This window comes from Protomyctophum bolini (genome assembly GCF_963924005.1).
Source record: "Protomyctophum bolini genome assembly, chromosome: 3".
Classification (NCBI taxonomy): Eukaryota; Metazoa; Chordata; class Actinopteri; order Myctophiformes; family Myctophidae; genus Protomyctophum; species Protomyctophum bolini.
Genome location: NC_137864.1, coordinates 21,260,186 through 21,273,426, shown reverse-complemented (window position 1 = coordinate 21,273,426; position 13,241 = coordinate 21,260,186).

Here is a 13,241-nt window from a genome sequence, read left to right as displayed (position 1 = left end):
TTTAAAAAAACATGGGCTATAACCCATCGTTTTTGTCATTTCGTCATTTTTTTCAAATCCTCAAAAATGATGAAAAACGGCGCGCTATAGTATGCCGTACGATATGGGCTATAGCCCATGTTCCAAAATGATGAGAAACGAGGATAACTTTTTTTTCAAAATTTCAAAAAACATGGGCTATAACCCATCGTTTTTGTCATTTCGTCATTTTTTTCAAATCCTCAAAAATGATGAAAAACGGCGCGCTATAGTATGCCGTACGATATGGGCTATAGCCCATGTTCCAAAATGATGAGAAACGAGGATAACTTTTTTTTCAAAATTTCAAAAAACATGGGCTATAACCCATCGTTTTTGTCATTTCGTCATTTTTTTCAAATCCTCAAAAATGATGAAAAACGGCGCGCTATAGTATGCCGTACGATATGGGCTATAGCCCATGTTCCAAAATGATGAGAAACGAGGCTAACTTTTTTTTTCCAAATTTCAAAAAACATGGGCTATAACCTATCGTTTTTGTCATTTCGTCATTTTTTTCAAATCCTCAAAAATGATGAAAAACGGCGCGCTATAGTATGCCGTACGATATGGGCTATAGCCCATGGTCCAAAATGATGAGAAACGAGGCTAACCTTTTTTTTTTTTTAACATGGGCTATAACCTATCGTTTTTTTTTTTTTTTTAATCCTCAAAAATGAGGAAAAACGGCGTGCCATAGTATGCCGTACGATATGGGCTATAGCCCACGGTCCAAAATGATGAGAAACGAGGCTAACTTTTTTTTTCCAAATTTCAAAAAATATGGGCTATAACCCATCGTTTTTGTCATTTCGTCATTTTTTTCATATCCTCAAAAATGATGAAAAACGGCGCGCTATAGTATGCCGTACGATATGGGCTATAGCCCACGGTCCAAAATGATGAGAAACGAGGCTAACTTTTTTTTTCCAAATTTCAAAAAACATGGGCTATAACCTATCGTTTTTGTCATTTCGTCATTTTTTTCAAATCCTCAAAAATGATGAAAAACGGCGCGCTATAGTATGCCGTACGATATGGGCTATAGCCCATGTTCCAAAATGATGAGAAACGAGGATAACTTTTTTTTTCAAAATTTAAAAAAACATGGGCTATAACCCATCGTTTTTGTCATTTTGTAATTTTTTTCAAATCCTCAAAAATGATGAAAAACGGCGCGCTATAGTATGCTGTACGATATGGGCTATAGCCCATGGTCCAAAATGATGAGAAACGAGGCTAACTTTTATTTATTTATTTTTTTAACATGGGCTATAACCCATCGTTTTTTTTTTTTTTTTAATCCTCAAAAATGATGAAAAACGGCGCGCTATAGTATGCCGTACGATATGGGCTATAGCCCATGTTCCAAAATGATGAGAAACGAGGATAACTTTTTTTTCAAAATTTAAAAAAACATGGGCTATAACCCATCGTTTTTGTCATTTCGTCATTTTTTTCAAATCCTCAAAAATGATGAAAAACGGCGCGCTATAGTATGCCGTACGATATGGGCTATAGCCCATGTTCCAAAATGATGAGAAACGAGGATAACTTTTTTTTCAAAATTTCAAAAAACATGGGCTATAACCCATCGTTTTTGTCATTTCGTCATTTTTTTCAAATCCTCAAAAATGATGAAAAACGGCGCGCTATAGTATGCCGTACGATATGGGCTATAGCCCATGTTCCAAAATGATGAGAAACGAGGATAACTTTTTTTTCAAAATTTCAAAAAACATGGGCTATAACCCATCGTTTTTGTCATTTCGTCATTTTTTTCAAATCCTCAAAAATGATGAAAAACGGCGCGCTATAGTATGCCGTACGATATGGGCTATAGCCCATGTTCCAAAATGATGAGAAACGAGGCTAACTTTTTTTTTCCAAATTTCAAAAAACATGGGCTATAACCTATCGTTTTTGTCATTTCGTCATTTTTTTCAAATCCTCAAAAATGATGAAAAACGGCGCGCTATAGTATGCCGTACGATATGGGCTATAGCCCATGGTCCAAAATGATGAGAAACGAGGCTAACCTTTTTTTTTTTTTAACATGGGCTATAACCTATCGTTTTTTTTTTTTTTTTAATCCTCAAAAATGAGGAAAAACGGCGTGCCATAGTATGCCGTACGATATGGGCTATAGCCCACGGTCCAAAATGATGAGAAACGAGGCTAACTTTTTTTTTCCAAATTTCAAAAAATATGGGCTATAACCCATCGTTTTTGTCATTTCGTCATTTTTTTCATATCCTCAAAAATGATGAAAAACGGCGCGCTATAGTATGCCGTACGATATGGGCTATAGCCCACGGTCCAAAATGATGAGAAACGAGGCTAACTTTTTTTTTCCAAATTTCAAAAAACATGGGCTATAACCTATCGTTTTTGTCATTTCGTCATTTTTTTCAAATCCTCAAAAATGATGAAAAACGGCGCGCTATAGTATGCCGTACGATATGGGCTATAGCCCATGTTCCAAAATGATGAGAAACGAGGATAACTTTTTTTTCAAAATTTAAAAAAACATGGGCTATAACCCATCGTTTTTGTCATTTTGTCATTTTTTTCAAATCCTCAAAAATGATGAAAAACGGCGCGCTATAGTATGCTGTACGATATGGGCTATAGCCCATGGTCCAAAATGATGAGAAACGAGGCTAACTTTTATTTATTTATTTTTTTAACATGGGCTATAACCCATCGTTTTTTTTTTTTTTTTAATCCTCAAAAATGATGAAAAACGGCGCGCTATAGTATGCCGTACGATATGGGCTATAGCCCATGTTCCAAAATGATGAGAAACGAGGATAACTTTTTTTTCAAAATTTCAAAAAACATGGGCTATAACCTATCGTTTTTGTCATTTCGTCATTTTTTTCAAATCCTCAAAAATGATGAAAAACGGCGCGCTATAGTATGCCGTACGATATGGGCTATAGCCCATGTTCCAAAATGATGAGAAACGAGGATAACTTTTTTTTCAAAATTTCAAAAAACATGGGCTATAACCCATCGTTTTTGTCATTTCGTCATTTTTTTCAAATCCTCAAAAATGATGAAAAACGGCGCGCTATAGTATGCCGTACGATATGGGCTATAGCCCATGTTCCAAAATGATGAGAAACGAGGATAACTTTTTTTTCAAAATTTCAAAAAACATGGGCTATAACCCATCGTTTTTGTCATTTCGTCATTTTTTTCAAATCCTCAAAAATGATGAAAAACGGCGCGCTATAGTATGCCGTACGATATGGGCTATAGCCCATGTTCCAAAATGATGAGAAACGAGGCTAACTTTTTTTTTCCAAATTTCAAAAAACATGGGCTATAACCTATCGTTTTTGTCATTTCGTCATTTTTTTCAAATCCTCAAAAATGATGAAAAACGGCGCGCTATAGTATGCCGTACGATATGGGCTATAGCCCATGGTCCAAAATGATGAGAAACGAGGCTAACTTTTTTTTTTTTTTAACATGGGCTATAACCTATCGTTTTTTTTTTTTTTTTAATCCTCAAAAATGAGGAAAAACGGCGTGCCATAGTATGCCGTACGATATGGGCTATAGCCCACGGTCCAAAATGATGAGAAACGAGGCTAACTTTTTTTTTCCAAATTTCAAAAAATATGGGCTATAACCCATCGTTTTTGTCATTTCGTCATTTTTTTCAAATCCTCAAAAATGATGAAAAACGGCGCGCTATAGTATGCCGTACGATATGGGCTATAGCCCATGTTCCAAAATGATGAGAAACGAGGATAACTTTTTTTTCAAAATTTCAAAAAACATGGGCTATAACCCATCGTTTTTGTCATTTCGTCATTTTTTTCAAATCCTCAAAAATGATGAAAAACGGCGCGCTATAGTATGCCGTACGATATGGGCTATAGCCCATGTTCCAAAATGATGAGAAACGAGGATAACTTTTTTTTCAAAATTTCAAAAAACATGGGCTATAACCCATCGTTTTTGTCATTTCGTCATTTTTTTCAAATCCTCAAAAATGATGAAAAACGGCGCGCTATAGTATGCCGTACGATATGGGCTATAGCCCATGTTCCAAAATGATGAGAAACGAGGATAACTTTTTTTTCAAAATTTCAAAAAACATGGGCTATAACCCATCGTTTTTGTCATTTCGTCATTTTTTTCAAATCCTCAAAAATGATGAAAAACGGCGCGCTATAGTATGCCGTACGATATGGGCTATAGCCCATGTTCCAAAATGATGAGAAACGAGGCTAACTTTTTTTTTCCAAATTTCAAAAAACATGGGCTATAACCTATCGTTTTTGTCATTTCGTCATTTTTTTCAAATCCTCAAAAATGATGAAAAACGGCGCGCTATAGTATGCCGTACGATATGGGCTATAGCCCATGGTCCAAAATGATGAGAAACGAGGCTAACTTTTTTTTTTTTTTAACATGGGCTATAACCTATCGTTTTTTTTTTTTTTTTAATCCTCAAAAATGAGGAAAAACGGCGTGCCATAGTATGCCGTACGATATGGGCTATAGCCCACGGTCCAAAATGATGAGAAACGAGGCTAACTTTTTTTTTCCAAATTTCAAAAAATATGGGCTATAACCCATCGTTTTTGTCATTTCGTCATTTTTTTCATATCCTCAAAAATGATGAAAAACGGCGCGCTATAGTATGCCGTACGATATGGGCTATAGCCCACGGTCCAAAATGATGAGAAACGAGGCTAACTTTTTTTTTCCAAATTTCAAAAAACATGGGCTATAACCTATCGTTTTTGTCATTTCGTCATTTTTTTCAAATCCTCAAAAATGATGAAAAACGGCGCGCTATAGTATGCCGTACGATATGGGCTATAGCCCATGTTCCAAAATGATGAGAAACGAGGATAACTTTTTTTTCAAAATTTAAAAAAACATGGGCTATAACCCATCGTTTTTGTCATTTTGTCATTTTTTTCAAATCCTCAAAAATGATGAAAAACGGCGCGCTATAGTATGCTGTACGATATGGGCTATAGCCCATGGTCCAAAATGATGAGAAACGAGGATAACTTTTTTTTCAAAATTTCAAAAAACATGGGCTATAACCCATCGTTTTTGTCATTTCGTCATTTTTTTCAAATCCTCAAAAATGAGGAAAAACGGCGTGCCATAGTATGCCGTACGATATGGGCTATAGCCCACGGTCCAAAATGATGAGAAACGAGGCTAACTTTTTTTTTCCAAATTTCAAAAAATATGGGCTATAACCCATCGTTTTTGTCATTTCGTCATTTTTTTCATATCCTCAAAAATGATGAAAAACGGCGCGCTATAGTATGCCGTACGATATGGGCTATAGCCCACGGTCCAAAATGATGAGAAACGAGGCTAACTTTTTTTTTCCAAATTTCAAAAAACATGGGCTATAACCTATCGTTTTTGTCATTTCGTCATTTTTTTCAAATCCTCAAAAATGATGAAAAACGGCGCGCTATAGTATGCCGTACGATATGGGCTATAGCCCATGTTCCAAAATGATGAGAAACGAGGATAACTTTTTTTTCAAAATTTAAAAAAACATGGGCTATAACCCATCGTTTTTGTCATTTTGTCATTTTTTTCAAATCCTCAAAAATGATGAAAAACGGCGCGCTATAGTATGCTGTACGATATGGGCTATAGCCCATGGTCCAAAATGATGAGAAACGAGGCTAACTTTTTTTTTTTTAATTTAAAAAAACATGGGCTATAACCCATCGTTTTTTGTTTTTTTTTTAATCCTCAAAAATGAGGAAAAACGGCGTGCGCTATAGTATGCCGTACGATATGGGCTATAGCCCATGGTCCAAAATGATGAGAAACGAGGCTAACTTTTATTTATTTATTTTTTTAACATGGGCTATAACCCATCGTTTTTTTTTTTTTTTTAATCCTCAAAAATGATGAAAAACGGCGCGCTATAGTATGCCGTACGATATGGGCTATAGCCCATGTTCCAAAATGATGAGAAACGAGGATAACTTTTTTTTCAAAATTTCAAAAAACATGGGCTATAACCCATCGTTTTTGTCATTTCGTCATTTTTTTCAAATCCTCAAAAATGATGAAAAACGGCGCGCTATAGTATGCCGTACGATATGGGCTATAGCCCATGTTCCAAAATGATGAGAAACGAGGCTAACTTTTTTTTTCCAAATTTCAAAAAACATGGGCTATAACCTATCGTTTTTGTCATTTCGTCATTTTTTTCAAATCCTCAAAAATGATGAAAAACGGCGCGCTATAGTATGCCGTACGATATGGGCTATAGCCCATGGTCCAAAATGATGAGAAACGAGGCTAACTTTTTTTTTTTTTTAACATGGGCTATAACCTATCGTTTTTTTTTTTTTTTTTAATCCTCAAAAATGAGGAAAAACGGCGTGCCATAGTATGCCGTACGATATGGGCTATAGCCCACGGTCCAAAATGATGAGAAACGAGGCTAACTTTTTTTTTCCAAATTTCAAAAAACATGGGCTATAACCCATCGTTTTTGTCATTTCGTCATTTTTTTCAAATCCTCAAAAATGATGAAAAACGGCGCGCTATAGTATGCCGTACAATATGGGCTATAGCCCATGGTCCAAAATGATGAGAAACGAGGCTAACTTTTTTTTTTTTTTTTTTTTTAACATGGGCTATAACCTATCGTTTTTTGTTTTTTTTTAATCCTCAAAAATGAGGAAAAACGGCGCGCTATAGTATGCCGTACGATATGGGCTATAGCCCATGTTCCAAAATGATGAGAAACGAGGATAACTTTTTTTTCAAAATTTAAAAAAACATGGGCTATAACCCATCGTTTTTGTCATTTTGTCATTTTTTTCAAATCCTCAAAAATGATGAAAAACGGCGCGCTATAGTATGCTGTACGATATGGGCTATAGCCCATGGTCCAAAATGATGAGAAACGAGGCTAACTTTTTTTTTTTTAATTTAAAAAAACATGGGCTATAACCCATCGTTTTTTGTTTTTTTTTTAATCCTCAAAAATGAGGAAAAACGGCGTGCGCTATAGTATGCCGTACGATATGGGCTATAGCCCATGGTCCAAAATGATGAGAAACGAGGCTAACTTTTATTTATTTATTTTTTTAACATGGGCTATAACCCATCGTTTTTTTTTTTTTTTTAATCCTCAAAAATGATGAAAAACGGCGCGCTATAGTATGCCGTACGATATGGGCTATAGCCCATGTTCCAAAATGATGAGAAACGAGGATAACTTTTTTTTCAAAATTTCAAAAAACATGGGCTATAACCCATCGTTTTTGTCATTTCGTCATTTTTTTCAAATCCTCAAAAATGATGAAAAACGGCGCGCTATAGTATGCCGTACGATATGGGCTATAGCCCATGTTCCAAAATGATGAGAAACGAGGCTAACTTTTTTTTTCCAAATTTCAAAAAACATGGGCTATAACCTATCGTTTTTGTCATTTCGTCATTTTTTTCAAATCCTCAAAAATGATGAAAAACGGCGCGCTATAGTATGCCGTACGATATGGGCTATAGCCCATGGTCCAAAATGATGAGAAACGAGGCTAACTTTTTTTTTTTTTTAACATGGGCTATAACCTATCGTTTTTTTTTTTTTTTTTAATCCTCAAAAATGAGGAAAAACGGCGTGCCATAGTATGCCGTACGATATGGGCTATAGCCCACGGTCCAAAATGATGAGAAACGAGGCTAACTTTTTTTTTCCAAATTTCAAAAAACATGGGCTATAACCCATCGTTTTTGTCATTTCGTCATTTTTTTCAAATCCTCAAAAATGATGAAAAACGGCGCGCTATAGTATGCCGTACGATATGGGCTATAGCCCATGGTCCAAAATGATGAGAAACGAGGCTAACTTTTTTTTTTTTTTTTTTTTTAACATGGGCTATAACCTATCGTTTTTTGTTTTTTTTTAATCCTCAAAAATGAGGAAAAACGGCGTGCCATAGTATGCCGTACGATATGGGCTATAGCCCACGGTCCAAAATGATGAGAAACGAGGCTAACTTTTTTTTTCCAAATTTCAAAAAATATGGGCTATAACCCATCGTTTTTGTCATTTCGTCATTTTTTTCATATCCTCAAAAATGATGAAAAACGGCGCGCTATAGTATGCCGTACGATATGGGCTATAGCCCACGGTCCAAAATGATGAGAAACGAGGCTAACTTTTTTTTTCCAAATTTCAAAAAACATGGGCTATAACCTATCGTTTTTGTCATTTCGTCATTTTTTTCAAATCCTCAAAAATGATGAAAAACGGCGCGCTATAGTATGCCGTACGATATGGGCTATAGCCCATGTTCCAAAATGATGAGAAACGAGGATAACTTTTTTTTCAAAATTTAAAAAAACATGGGCTATAACCCATCGTTTTTGTCATTTTGTCATTTTTTTCAAATCCTCAAAAATGATGAAAAACGGCGCGCTATAGTATGCTGTACGATATGGGCTATAGCCCATGGTCCAAAATGATGAGAAACGAGGCTAACTTTTTTTTTTTTAATTTAAAAAAACATGGGCTATAACCCATCGTTTTTTGTTTTTTTTTAATCCTCAAAAATGAGGAAAAACGGCGTGCGCTATAGTATGCCGTACGATATGGGCTATAGCCCATGGTCCAAAATGATGAGAAACGAGGCTAACTTTTATTTTTATTTTTTTTTAACATGGGCTATAACCCATCGTTTTTTTTTTTTTTTTTAATCCTCAAAAATGATGAAAAACGGCGCGCTATAGTATGCCGTACGATATGGGCTATAGCCCATGTTCCAAAATGATGAGAAACGAGGATAACTTTTTTTTCAAAATTTCAAAAAACATGGGCTATAACCCATCGTTTTTGTCATTTCGTCATTTTTTTCAAATCCTCAAAAATGATGAAAAACGGCGCGCTATAGTATGCCGTACGATATGGGCTATAGCCCATGTTCCAAAATGATGAGAAACGAGGCTAACTTTTTTTTTCCAAATTTCAAAAAACATGGGCTATAACCTATCGTTTTTGTCATTTCGTCATTTTTTTCAAATCCTCAAAAATGATGAAAAACGGCGCGCTATAGTATGCCGTACGATATGGGCTATAGCCCACGGTCCAAAATGATGAGAAACGAGGCTAACTTTTTTTTTCCAAATTTCAAAAAACATGGGCTATAACCCATCGTTTTTGTCATTTCGTCATTTTTTTCAAATCCTCAAAAATGATGAAAAACGGCGCGCTATAGTATGCCGTACGATATGGGCTATAGCCCATGGTCCAAAATGATGAGAAACGAGGCTAACTTTTTTTTTTTTTTTTTTTAAACATGGGCTATAACCTATCGTTTTTTTTTTTTTTTTAATCCTCAAAAATGAGGAAAAACGGCGTGCCATAGTATGCCGTACGATATGGGCTATAGCCCACGGTCCAAAATGATGAGAAACGAGGCTAACTTTTTTTTTCCAAATTTCAAAAAATATGGGCTATAACCCATCGTTTTTGTCATTTCGTCATTTTTTTCATATCCTCAAAAATGATGAAAAACGGCGCGCTATAGTATGCCGTACGATATGGGCTATAGCCCACGGTCCAAAATGATGAGAAACGAGGCTAACTTTTTTTTTCCAAATTTCAAAAAACATGGGCTATAACCTATCGTTTTTGTCATTTCGTCATTTTTTTCAAATCCTCAAAAATGATGAAAAACGGCGCGCTATAGTATGCCGTACGATATGGGCTATAGCCCATGTTCCAAAATGATGAGAAACGAGGATAACTTTTTTTTCAAAATTTAAAAAAACATGGGCTATAACCCATCGTTTTTGTCATTTTGTCATTTTTTTCAAATCCTCAAAAATGATGAAAAACGGCGCGCTATAGTATGCTGTACGATATGGGCTATAGCCCATGGTCCAAAATGATGAGAAACGAGGCTAACTTTTTTTTTTTTAATTTAAAAAAACATGGGCTATAACCCATCGTTTTTTGTTTTTTTTTAATCCTCAAAAATGAGGAAAAACGGCGTGCGCTATAGTATGCCGTACGATATGGGCTATAGCCCATGGTCCAAAATGATGAGAAACGAGGCTAACTTTTATTTTTATTTTTTTTTAACATGGGCTATAACCCATCGTTTTTTTTTTTTTTTTAATCCTCAAAAATGATGAAAAACGGCGCGCTATAGTATGCCGTACGATATGGGCTATAGCCCATGTTCCAAAATGATGAGAAACGAGGCTAACTTTATTATTATTATTTTTTTTAACATGGGCTATATCCTATCGTTTTTTTTTTTTTTTTAATCCTCAAAAATGAGGAAAAACGGCGTGCCATAGTATGCCGTACGATATGGGCTATAGCCCACGGTCCAAAATGATGAGAAACGAGGCTAACTTTTTTTTTCCAAATTTCAAAAAACATGGGCTATAACCCATCGTTTTTGTCATTTCGTCATTTTTTTCAAATCCTCAAAAATGATGAAAAACGGCGCGCTATAGTATGCCGTACGATATGGGCTATAGCCCATGGTCCAAAATGATGAGAAACGAGGCTAACTTTATTATTATTTTTTTTTTTAACATGGGCTATATCCTATCGTTTTTTTTTTTTTTTTAATCCTCAAAAATGAGGAAAAACGGCGTGCCATAGTATGCCGTACGATATGGGCTATAGCCCACGGTCCAAAATGATGAGAAACGAGGCTAACTTTTTTTTTCCAAATTTCAAAAAACATGGGCTATAACCCATCGTTTTTGTCATTTCGTCATTTTTTTCAAATCCTCAAAAATGATGAAAAACGGCGCGCTATAGTATGCCGTACGATATGGGCTATAGCCCATGTTCCAAAATGATGAGAAACGAGGATAACTTTTTTTTCAAAATTTAAAAAAACATGGGCTATAACCCATCGTTTTTGTCATTTCGTCATTTTTTTCAAATCCTCAAAAATGATGAAAAACGGCGCGCTATAGTATGCCGTACGATATGGGCTATAGCCCATGTTCCAAAATGATGAGAAACGAGGATAACTTTTTTTTCAAAATTTAAAAAAACATGGGCTATAACCCATCGTTTTTGTCATTTCGTCATTTTTTTCATATCCTCAAAAATGATGAAAAACGGCGCGCTATAGTATGCCGTACGATATGGGCTATAGCCCACGGTCCAAAATGATGAGAAACGAGGCTAACTTTTTTTTTCCAAATTTCAAAAAACATGGGCTATAACCCATCGTTTTTGTCATTTCGTCATTTTTTTCAAATCCTCAAAAATGATGAAAAACGGCGCGCTATAGTATGCCGTACGATATGGGCTATAGCCCATGGTCCAAAATGATGAGAAACGAGGATAACTTTTTTTTTCCAAATTTCAAAAAACATGGGCTATAACCCATCGTTTTTGTCATTTCGTCATTTTTTTCAAATCCTCAAAACTGATGAAAAACGGTGCGCTATAGTATGCCGTACGATATGGGCTATAGCCCATGGTCCAAAATGATGAGAAACGAGGCTAACTTTTTTTTTTTTTTTTTTTTAACATGGGCTATAACCTATCGTTTTTTGTTTTTTTTTAATCCTCAAAAATGAGGAAAAACGGCGTGCCATAGTATGCCGTACGATATGGGCTATAGCCCACGGTCCAAAATGATGAGAAACGAGGCTAACTTTTTTTTTCCAAATTTCAAAAAATATGGGCTATAACCCATCGTTTTTGTCATTTCGTCATTTTTTTCATATCCTCAAAAATGATGAAAAACGGCGCGCTATAGTATGCCGTACGATATGGGCTATAGCCCACGGTCCAAAATGATGAGAAACGAGGCTAACTTTTTTTTTCCAAATTTCAAAAAACATGGGCTATAACCTATCGTTTTTGTCATTTCGTCATTTTTTTCAAATCCTCAAAAATGATGAAAAACGGCGCGCTATAGTATGCCGTACGATATGGGCTATAGCCCATGTTCCAAAATGATGAGAAACGAGGATAACTTTTTTTTCAAAATTTAAAAAAACATGGGCTATAACCCATCGTTTTTGTCATTTTGTCATTTTTTTCAAATCCTCAAAAATGATGAAAAACGGCGCGCTATAGTATGCTGTACGATATGGGCTATAGCCCATGGTCCAAAATGATGAGAAACGAGGCTAACTTTTTTTTTTTTAATTTAAAAAAACATGGGCTATAACCCATCGTTTTTTGTTTTTTTTTAATCCTCAAAAATGAGGAAAAACGGCGTGCGCTATAGTATGCCGTACGATATGGGCTATAGCCCATGGTCCAAAATGATGAGAAACGAGGCTAACTTTTATTTTTATTTTTTTTTAACATGGGCTATAACCCATCGTTTTTTGTTTTTTTTTAATCCTCAAAAATGATGAAAAACGGCGCGCTATAGTATGCCGTACGATATGGGCTATAGCCCATGTTCCAAAATGATGAGAAACGAGGATAACTTTTTTTTCAAAATTTAAAAAAACATGGGCTATAACCCATCGTTTTTGTCATTTCGTCATTTTTTTCAAATCCTCAAAAATGATGAAAAACGGCGCGCTATAGTATGCCGTACGATATGGGCTATAGCCCATGGTCCAAAATGATGAGAAACGAGGCTAACTTTTTTTTTATTTATTTTTTTAACATGGGCTATAACCTATCGTTTTTTTTTTTTTTTTAATCCTCAAAAATGAGGAAAAACGGCGTGCCATAGTATGCCGTACGATATGGGCTATAGCCCACGGTCCAAAATGATGAGAAACGAGGCTAACTTTTTTTTTCCAAATTTCAAAAAACATGGGCTATAACCCATCGTTTTTGTCATTTCGTCATTTTTTTCATATCCTCAAAAATTATGAAAAACGGCACGCTATAGTATGCCGTACGATATGGGCTATAGCCCACGGTCCAAAATGATGAGAAACGAGGCTAACTTTTTTTCCCAAAATTTAAAAAAACATGGGCTATAACCCATCGTTTTTGTCATTTCGTCATTTTTTTCAAATCCTCAAAAATGATGAAAAACGGCGCGCTATAGTATGCCGTACGATATGGGCTATAGCCCATGTTCCAAAATGATGAGAAACGAGGATAACTTTTTTTTCAAAATTTAAAAAAACATGGGCTATAACCCATCGTTTTTGTCATTTCGTCATTTTTTTCATATCCTCAAAAATGATGAAAAACGGCGCGCTATAGTATGCCGTACGATATGGGCTATAGCCCACGGTCCAAA